The 8,670-nt window shown below is 43.6% G+C and overlaps 1 pseudogene; it reads left to right on the forward strand.

Moving 5' to 3' along the window:
* The first annotated feature begins 1,316 nt into the window (after nt 1-1,316).
* LOC149744226 (protein BEX5 pseudogene) lies at nt 1,317-2,078 on the forward strand (annotated as a pseudogene).
* The last annotated feature ends 6,592 nt before the right edge of the window (nt 2,079-8,670 follow it).

The following is an 8,670-nucleotide window of genomic DNA, read 5'->3' on the forward strand; positions in this document are numbered from 1 at the left end:
GGGATCTTCCCGGACCAGGGCTCGAACCCGTGTCCCCTGCCTTAGCAGGCAGATTCTTAACCACTGCACCACCAGGGAAGCCTGATGGAAAATATTTTCTATTTGATATATGTTAAGTTAGCCAAATAACAAAGCACTCCAACGAAAAGAGAAGTCTTAGGATGAATACCCATACTCTTCCTCCCCACATGTAAGTATCGTATTTCTGAAATGTAAAAACAAAACATTTTAAATTAAAAAATTGGAACATAAAAGTACATAGAAGAAAGATAATGTTCCACTTTCCACTCCCAGCCTCCTTTCCTGATACCTAGCTTTCTGGCCACTTAGGTGCAGGTAAGGGCTTCAGGGGAAAAATAATAATGACTACCAGGAGAGGAGGTTCTGGGAAGGAGCAGGTTGCGGAGCAGTTAGAACAAGGGAAAGGGCTAATCCCACAAGAAGATTAAGTGGACAATAACTCCAAGAGAAAATGCTGCCTCTCTCTTACACTATATCTGACCTCCTGAAATGCCAAGATGGAAAAAGAGACATTCCAAATCCAGGGTGACAAGAGGAGGAGGGGTTGAGTGTTCCCGCTGCCTTGCTTGGGTGGGAGGCAGGATCAGGAACCTGAACTCCTTTAGTGTCCCTTGATGAGAGTCTACCTGGGCCCAAATCCCTTTCTTCCTGTCTTTTGTATCCTCTGAGTAATGATTCCTGTTGCAGAGGAGGAAAAACTTCTGGTCAAAGAATGCGGGGAAAAGCAACGGTCCAGTCCAGGAATGCTGTAAGTCTGTGTTCCGACTGAAGAGGCTTGGGGTAACCCTGGCACCAGGATGGCTGGGGACTGAGGGCAGAATCCTCAAGTGGGTCAGAGTCTGTTTTCTGGTCACACCTTCCTTACCCAAAGTCCATTTTTAGTGGTCCTGGGGGCAAGCAGTTTATGAATATGGACACAGGTATATGCTGGAAAGCTTTCCACTCAGCCCCTGCTCCCAGTGTCCCACACCCATTTTGGTGCCAAACATTTTGGTAGTAGGAGTGTGGAAACTAATCATCGGAGGAGGAAACAAAGAGACACAGAGAGTGAAAGTTTTACTTTAAATAGTCACCCCTCGTCCAACATTGTGGGTATTTAAAAGAGGAGGAGTACCAAAGGCTGAGGATGGCTATGGATAAAGGAGGGACAAAGCTGGGATATATAGTTTTGGGAGACGCCGGGCGGGTCCGGGAAGGGCCGGGCGGCTGCAGGTCCGCACAGAGTTCTTACTGCAGCAGCCCCCGCTTCCCCGACCCCAACCATCCGCTGGTCTGATGTTCGCCGGGTCAGGCGAAAATGCGGCGGCGGCGGAGGAGACAGCAAGGAAAGGTGCAGTCGATGCGAGGGACAGTGGTGGGGGGAGGGAACAGAGCCCAGCCTGAAGCTCCCCTCCAGATCCTTCCCTTTTTGTGCTTGCATACGCCTGGGGAAGTATCTACGTACAGGAAAAAATGGTGAGTTTTAAAGGAGGAAGGAGAGAGAAGCGAGCGGGAAGACGGAGCTCCGTCTGGAGGCCCCCTGGAGGGCGCACGAGTCCCTCTTAGGTGGGAAAAATAGAATTTCAGAAACCATTAAAATCTGAATCTTGAAAGGTGCATAGTAGGGCCTCTGTCCTCGGTGCTGATTTTCCCGTCAAGCATTCAGTCCTTTCGCTTGCCTCTTGTCTCCTACGAGTAATGGAGTCCAAAGTGGAATAAGCAGGGGGATAAAAATCTCAACATGGAAAATGTTCCCCAGGAAAAAAAGGAAAAGGAAAAAGAAGGAGGAGATCCTGCCCCTGTGGAGAATGGAGAGGAAGCTCGCCCTGTGGGAGGGAATGAAAGCTAGAAGCCTGAAGGCAATATTAGAAGGGGTTGGGCTCTGCTTTCCCAGGATTTTAGGCTTGTCAATAATATTAATGTGATAGACATAGACGGAGATGCAGATGATACCGAAAGTTTCACGGAAAAGATGAGAGAGTTAAACTCAGGGCAATGAAGTTAAGGTATAGTTTATCTGGCCTTGGTAGGACCACCCTCATCATTGCCACCATGAGGAATTTTTCCTTATGCCTTGAAAACTGAGGTTTTCTCTGAGGTTAATACTTTTCAACCTTGTTTTCTGTTTATTTGCCTTTTCTTGGTGTAATTTTACTCATTCAATTGCTTCAAAACTTTCAGTATTGTCAGCATCTATTTGAATATTGAATTCAGACCAAATCCACAAGTTTTTCTTTGTCAGCAGAGGTGTTTCACCCATTCGAATAGAAAGATGTTCATTGTCTGTTTCAAAAGTGAAAAAAAAGTTAGAAAGCAGTGTGTAAATTTATCGTTGCTTCATTTTAGAGCATATATATTTATGTATTATATATATTAACAATGAGTCTTAAAGTATATATACTAAAATGTGGGTGTTTATCTTTAGATGGCATAATTTTTAATGATTTAATTTCTTTCTCTTTGATAACTGTATTTTCCCAAAATTTGTATTTATTACTTATACCCTTAAATGTAATAAAAGTAATAAAAGTCATGTGTCAATCAGCTTTTTAAACAAGTGTCATTTAATAAAAACTTGTTAAAAGAACAAAACATGCATTTCAAGGTTATTTTTTAGAATTTCTTTTTTAGCAATATAACCCTAGTATTTATCACCCTGACATTCTTTTAAAGGGTCACCCTTGTCATTCGTGAAAAGAGAATACTATTTACCTCCCAGGGCTGCTGAGCGGATCAGATGAGGTACCCTATGTGTGAACTTTGTTGACTTGGACCCTACCTGACTCCCCTGCCCTTTCAGAACCCCCACTGCAGTGATACTTAGGGAGGACTGAGGGATATCTAACCTATGCCCAGGAACAATTTCAGGCAACTGAGAAATAGGTGCCACCCTCCTCTGGATACTGCCATGTCTTCCAGACTCTACTGTCATTTCTCCTTAATCTTATTCCTTCTGCTGACAGAGGTTTTGGAGTCCTCAAGGTGACAAAGCCTTCCTGATTTCTGTGAGATCATTGTTACACTTATGAAGGTGCGTACTACACAAAAGTGCCTCAGCAAATAATATCTTAGCCAAGGTCTTAGTAAAAACAGGAATTTCTTATTTTACTTATAGGTCCTCTGCTCTCTAGGGACTCAGACATGATTCCATTTGGGTGGAGAGTGCTGGGTCAAGACATGAATAAAACAAAATGATGACTTGAACAGTTGGAGTCAGCCACTTATTACCTTAATTATAATATAAATTATAATAAAGCCTATATTTCTTTTCTGCTAGTAAAAATTTACAAGAATAATCTCCAGATGGTGACAACATTGACTCTTTCTGCCTGCCATGTTATTTCCAGAGGTGACTTCTCTCTCAGGACACTCTACACTCTCTCATACAAAAAATTCTTGGCAGACCCACTCACTAGGGCAACAGACACACATGAAGTATATAAGTTACAGAGATATTCACTTTCTTTAATCAAAACTGAGTAACATTAGCCAAATCTGATATTATCCCTACATGAAAGACTTTAAAATATTTTGTGAGATAAAAAAAAATTCCTAAATGTGTTAGCAATTACTCCTCTGCAGAACTGTGCCATTCTCACAGCATGTACTCTTTATCAACCTTATACTCCTAGTGTCTATTACAATGTTTGACATATTGTAAATGTTGAATAAATGTTTAATATGGCCATTTTGACTCTGTGGGGATCCTCAAGTCCTTTACCTGGTTCTACTCTTGACTAAAGAACAGCAGGTAAGTCATTTCATTTCTCTAGAGGCAAAGACATGCATTTCCTAGGGAGCGCAGTAGAGGCCAGATGACACGCTAAATTAAAACACGAATAAAATTTAGCGAGATTTTCATAGTGTGTCACACAGACTGCCTGATTTAGAATCTCCTATTGTAACAGAGAAGAACAAACCTGACTCCATATTGGATCTACTTCTTTAGCTCTAACATTTGTGCTCTGTTGCCTGTGCTTAGTTATGCTGGCTCTGTACCTTTGTAAAGGAATGTTGCCTGTAGCCTGAAATATACATAATAGCCCCTTTCTCAAGGCTCTGCCTCCCAGGCTTGACCTTTCCATATAGAGATAAAAGTTGTAGAACAGAGAATAACACTTGTCTTGTTGGAGGTTTACAGGAACATCGTGACCAGACCTACCTGGATAGCTGCAAGAACAAAGGATTATCACGTCCCCTCCGGGGTCTGGTGGGCACCAAGAAGTTTGTAACAATCAGCCACACCCTCTCCTCTTTTTGTATAAAGGAAGCCTGAATTCTAACTGTGGTAAGACGGTTCTTTGGGACACTAGTCTGCCATCTTCTCGGTCTGTTGGCTTACAAATAAAGTCGATATTCCTTGCCCCAACACCTTGTCTCTTAATTTATTGGCCTTGTCTGTGGCGAACAGTAGGAGCTTGGACTTGGTAACACTCTCTATTGCTAATAATGTAGACTTTGGCACCCTTCTCTGGATTACATGAATTAATCATACTTCCAACTGGGCCACAGAACATGTATTATTAACTTGCTTCCCTGAGAGATTCTGATGTGTACTAACACTGGATAACCACTGGTGGTACAGTGGAAACAGTTATATTAAGTACTGCCTTAGTTCATTTGGGCTGTGATAACAAAAATACCATGGATTGGATGGCTTAAATAACAGAAGTTTATTTTTCCCTGTTCTAGGGGTAGGAAGTCCAAGATCAAGGCACTGGCAGATTTGGTTTTTGGAAAGGGCCTGCTTCCTGATTCGTAGACTGCAATCTCCTTTCTGTGCCCTCATACTGTGGAAAAAGCAAGGGAGGCTGCTGGGGTATCATTTATAGTGGCACTAATCCCATTCATGAGGGCTCCATCCTCAAGACTTAATCACATTTTAAAGGCCCAAACTCCAATTACCATCACAGTGGGGATTAGGTTTCAACATATGAATTTCAGGGGGACACAACAAATAGGCCTAGAAAAAGACTGCAAGGAAATACATCAAAATGTCAGAGATTCCAGCGATGCATATATCACATGACCTAAATTGTCTTATTCTATGTTAGGATCAATTTTTTAGAATCTTTCAGCATTTCTCACATTGAAATATATCATAAAATACATGTGTAGATTTTATGTGATAGTTTTATTTTTTCTTAAAAAAGGTGTTACTGAATCAATGGTGTATGTCGCTGATGCTGTAATCTAATAATCAAGAAAGTAAGGTGCATAAATATATATGGGAATGTATATACACAAATAGAAAAAGACATAAAGGAATTCACCTTTGAAGACATGTGGGAATTGATGTGTGGTAAAATGTAATTTTTCTGCTGTTATTTACTTCAATGTCTGGGTTTAGATTTTATTTTTGTACAGTTATAATCTTATTGCCATTAAAACAATTCTGAATATATATATGTCATCATGTTAGTTTGGACTATGCAGAAAAATGGTAATAATAACAATATTCATAACATACTTTTAGCGTGTGCCATGTTAGAGACAGTGTTCTCAGCTATTTACAGGTACTAATCAATCCATTCCTCAGAAGAAATCTGTGAGGGCTATACTATCAATGTACCCATTTTACGTAGGAGGAAATTGAGGCACATACAGATGAAGCAAATTATCTGTAGTTGTATAGCTAGTAAGTTTTAAAGCCAGGATATAGCCCAAACTATTGGGTCCAGAATCATTGCTCTCAGCCTTTCAATAAAACAAATACCTAATCCATTAAAGCAATGATTGGAACAGCCACCTATTTTCTTAAATATAATTTTAAAATTTTGTTGTTTTGAAACATATTTTAGTAACAGCAAATCCTAATCCCACTGTTTCTTCTAAGAGGAATTGTATTTTCTCTCACATTGAATAAAACTGGGCATAGTAGAGATAATCAGGCAATCGATGTTGGGAAGCAAAAAGGAAAACAATGGGAATCTCTGACTGGAGAGGTAATCATGTTAAGTCCAACTTGTGAGGAAGATGAAATTAGGGGAGAGCAGAAACTATGAAGAAGTAGAAGCAAGGACACAGAGAAAAGCTTTCCAGGAGAAAATTAAGTCACCTGTCAGCAATGCGTGAAGATAGGCATTTGTTGTACGAACGCATATTTTGTGGGAAAGAACGTGCCAAGTAGACTTTGTCAATCTCTTTGATTCATATACATTTTCAAAACTGAATAGGTACTGTGGGGTAGATAATATCTCCTAACTTGTTTTTAAAAATAATGACAGATTTATTTTTCTCTTTTAGCAAAACTTGGATGTCTATTGAAGAAACTTAAAAAGTAAAGGGTCGGGGGGACCTTGAAGATGGCGGAAGAGTAAGACGCGGAGATCGCCTTCCTCCCCACGGATACACCAGAAATACATCTACACGTGGAACAACTCCTACAGAACACCTACTGAAGGCTGGCAGAAGACCTCAGACCTCCCAAAAGGCAAGAAACTCCCCACGTACCTGGGTAGGGCAAAAGAAAAAAAGAAAAAACAGAGACAAAAGAATAAGGACGGCACCTGCACCAGTGGGAGGGAGCTGTGAAGGAGGAAAAGTTTCCACACACTAGGAAGCCCCTCCGCGGGCGGAGACTGCGGGAGGCGGAGGGGGGAGCTTCGGGACCGCAGAGTAGTGCACAGCGACGGGTGCGGAGGGCAAAGCGGGGAGATTCCTGCACAGAGGATCGGTGCCGACCGGCACTCACCAGCCCGAGAGGCTTGTCTGCTCACCCGCCGGGGCGGGCGGGGCTGCGAGCTGAGGCTCGGGTTTCGGTTTTGGACGGAGCGCAGGGAGAGGACTGGGGTTGGCGGCTTGAACATAGCCTGAAGGGGTTAGTGCACCACGACTAGCCGGGAGGGAGTTCGGGGAAAAGCCTGCACCTGCCGAAGAGGCAAGAGACTTCTTCTTCCCTCTTTGTTTCCTGGTGTGCGAGGAGAGGGGTTTAAGAGCGCTGCTTAAAGGAACTCCAGAGAAGGGCACGAGCCGCAGCTAAAAGCGCGAACCCCAGAGACGGGCGCGAGCCGCGGCTAAAAGCGCGGACCCCAGAGACGGGCGGGAGATGCTAAGGCTGCTGCTGCCGCCACCAAGGGGCCTGTGTGCGAGCACAGGTCACTCTCCACACCCCTCTTCCACGGAGCCTGTGCAGCCCGCCACTGCCAGGTTCCCGGGATCCAGGGACAACTTCCCCGGGAGAACGCACGGCGGGCCTCAGGCTGGTGCAACGTCACGCCGGCCTCTGCCGCAACGTCACGCCGCCTCTGCTGCCGCAGGCCCGCCCCGCACGCAGTGCCCCTCCTTCTCCCCCCCACCCCTGGCCTGAGTGAGCCGGAGCCCCCGAATCAGCGGCTCCTTTAACCCCGTCCTGTCCGAGCAAAAAACAGACGCCCTCCAGCGACCTACACACAGAGGCAGGGCCAAATCCAAAGCTGAGCTCCTGTGAGCTGTGAGAACAAAGAAGAGAAAGGGAAATCTCTCCCAGCAGCCTCAGAAGCAGCGGATTAAAGCTCCACAATCAACTTGATATACCCTGCATCTGTGGAATACCTGAATAGACAAGGAATGATCCCAAATTGAAGAAGTGGAATTTAGGAGCGAGAGCTATGATTTTTTTCCCTTTTCCTCTTTTTGTGAATGTGTACGTGTATGCTTCTGTGTGAGATCTTGTCTGTATACTCTTGCTTCCACCATTTGTCCTAGGGCTCTATCCGTCCATGGTTTTTTTAAAAAAATTTTTTTCTTAATAATTAATTTTAATTGTAATAACTTTATTATACTTTACCTTCGTTCTTTCTTTCTTTCCTTCCTTCCTTCCCTCCTTTAGACAACAAATCACCCCCAATTGAGGAGGTGGTCTCTGAGAGCAAGATTTATGATTTTTCCCCCTTTACCTCTTTTTGTGAAGGTGTATGTGTACGCTTCTGTGTAAGATTTTCTCTGTATAGCTTTGCTTCCAACATTTGTCCTAAGGTTCTATCCGTCCCTTTTTTTTTCTAAATATATTTTAATTCAATAACTATATTATACTTTATTTTATTTTTACTGTATCTTCTTTCTTTCTGTCTTTTTTCCTTCTTTCCCTCCTTCCTTCCTTCCTCCCTCCCTCCCTCCCTCCTTTCTTTCCTTCTTTGCTTCTTTCTTCCTTCCTTCCTTTCCTCCTTTCCTTCTTTCTTTCCTCATACTTCTACTAATTCTCTCTACTTTTTCTCCCTTTTATTCTGAGCCGTGTGGATGAAAGACTCTTGGTGCTCCAGCCAGGAGTCAGGGTTCTGCCTCTGAGGTAGGAGAGCCAACTTCAGGACACTGGTCAACAAGAGACCTCCCAGCTCCACATAATATTAAACGGCGGAAATCTCCCAGAGACCTCCATCTTAACACCAGCACCCAGCTTGACTCAACGACCAGCAAGCCACAGTGCTGGACAACCTATGCCAAACAACTAGCAAAACAGGAACACAACCCCACCCATTAGCAGAGAGGCTGCCTAAGATCATAATAAGGCCACAGACACCCCAAAACACACCACCAGACGTGAACCTGCCCACTAGAGAGACAAGATCCAGCCTCATCCACCACAACACAGGCACTAGTCCCCTCCACCAGGAAGCCTACACAACCCACTGAAACAACCTTAGCCACTGGAGACAGACATCAAAAACAACGGGAACTACGAACGTGCAGCCT

The sequence above is a fragment of the Delphinapterus leucas genome, chromosome X (assembly GCF_059928025.1).
Source record: "Delphinapterus leucas isolate spDelLeu-1000000601 "Yukka" chromosome X, BTC_Dleu_Yukka2, whole genome shotgun sequence".
In the NCBI taxonomy this organism is placed as follows: Eukaryota; Metazoa; Chordata; class Mammalia; order Artiodactyla; family Monodontidae; genus Delphinapterus; species Delphinapterus leucas.